A 1,988-nucleotide genomic window follows, 5' to 3' on the forward strand; every position below is an offset into this window, starting at 1 on the left:
ACTCGAAACTTACTTATTACTTGATAATGACTGTGTACACTTGCACAAACCCCAGCGTTACAAGTTTTTGGCACAGTTGCCGGGGATTGTCAACTATTGCCATAGTCATTTTTTTGTGAAATTATTTATTTTCAATTTGATTTATTTCTAACATTACTAACTTATTCTTTTTAATTTTTGTGATTTTCTGTTCAGGTGTTTATGAGCATAGATCGAATTATCGATTTACTCCCTGTAGACCCTGAAATTGAGCGAACTTTTAGATAAAGAAGACGTGAACGAATAGCTCAAAGACAAGTCGAGATGGACCTTGGAAATCAAAATCAAGACCAAGGTAATGAAGCTAATTTTGTAAAAAATCCTATCCTCATTGCCGATGATAGGGATCGATGCATCAGACAATATGCTGTGCCACTTTTCAGTGAGTTAAACCCAAGAATTAGAAGGCCAGATATTGAGGCAACCCAGTTTGAATTGAAACCAGTGATGTTTCAAATGCTACAAATGGTGGGCCAATTTAGTGGTATCCCCACGGAAGATCCACATCTCCACCTTCGATTGTTTATGGAGGTGAGTGATTCATTCAAGATAGCCGGTGTGACTGAAGACGCACTGAGGTTGAAGTTGTTTCCGTACTTGTTGCGAGATCAAGCACGAGCATGGCTGAATTCATTGCCACCAAGTTCCATATCTACATGGCAATAATTAGCAGAGGGATTTTTGGTTAAGTATTTCCCACCTAGCAAAAACGCTAAGTTGAGGAACGAGATCACAACTTTCCAACAATTGGATGACGAGTCTTTGTATGAGGCTTGGGAGCGATCCAAGGAGTTACTTCGTAAATTTCCTCATCATGGGATTCCTCATTGTATCCAGTTGGATACATTCTATAATGGTCTCAATGCACATACAAGATTGATGGTAGATACTTCCTCGAATGGTGTAATTTTGTCTAAGTCTTAAAATGAGGCTTATGAGATCATCGAGAGGATCGCGAGTAATAACTATCAATGACCAACAAATCGAATAGCTTTAGGAAGATGAGTAGCTGGAGTTCATGAATTTGACTCTCTCACTTCGTTATCGGCTCAGGTATTGTTTATTTCCTCTATGTTAAAACAGTTAACCGTTAATAGTACTATTAATTTTGTAGCTCAGCCACCAAGTCCGTTTGAAGTAGTTTCCTGTGTGTACTGTGGGGAAAGTCATTCTTTTGAGAATTGTCTATCAAATCTTGAGTCAATGTACTATGTGGGGAACCAATATCAAAATAGGAGTGGACAAGGACCCCAGTCCAACTTCTACGATCCTTCATGGCGTAATCATCCTAACTTTTCTTGGAGCAACCAAGGAAATGGACCAAACAACAATTTATTGCAGCAAAGACCCAACCAATCTCCAGGGTTTAATCAGCAAGCTCCAAAACCATCTCAATCTGAGGCATCAAACAGTTTGGAGAACTTGTTGAAAGCATACATGGCAAAGAATGACGCTTTGATCTAAAGCCAAGCAGGAACATTGAAAAATTAGGAAAACCAAATGGGTCAGTTAGCTACGGAGCCTCGTAATAAATTGTAAGGAACCTTGCCGAGCGATACTGAGAATCCAAGAAATTTGGGTAAAGAACATATCAAGGCAGTGGCATTGTGAAATGGAAAGAATCTGGAACCCAGATTGATTGATGCCGATGATGAGCATGTTGAAAAGGAGGAAAGTCAACAAGCTATTGAAGTTCCTCCACCAAAGGAATCAAAATCTGCAAAGTCTAACAAGGTAAAACCTGACCTAATGAATTCAGATATTTTAACATCTTCTTTGGATAGAGATTTACCTACTCAGAAAAGTTCTCCGGTTCAACCGAAAGTTCCATCACCTCCATATCTGCAAAGATTGCAGCAACACAAGCAGAAATAAAAGGTGTAATTCAAGAAGTTTTTGGATGTTCTGTAGCAGTTACACATCAATATTCTATTGGTGGAGGCTTTAGA

General features: G+C 39.0%; 1 non-coding gene across 1 annotated transcript; it reads right to left on the reverse strand.

Annotated features, from left to right (window-relative positions):
- Positions 1-753: 753 nt before the first annotated feature.
- LOC121215679 (small nucleolar RNA R71) lies at positions 754-860 on the reverse strand. Its single transcript, XR_005911655.1, has one exon. It is a non-coding gene; the product is annotated as a small nucleolar RNA R71 (small nucleolar RNA).
- Between the last annotated feature and the right edge of the window lie 1,128 nt (positions 861-1,988).

This window comes from Gossypium hirsutum, chromosome D03 (assembly GCF_007990345.1).
Source record: "Gossypium hirsutum isolate 1008001.06 chromosome D03, Gossypium_hirsutum_v2.1, whole genome shotgun sequence".
NCBI lineage: Eukaryota > Viridiplantae > Streptophyta > Magnoliopsida > Malvales > Malvaceae > Gossypium > Gossypium hirsutum.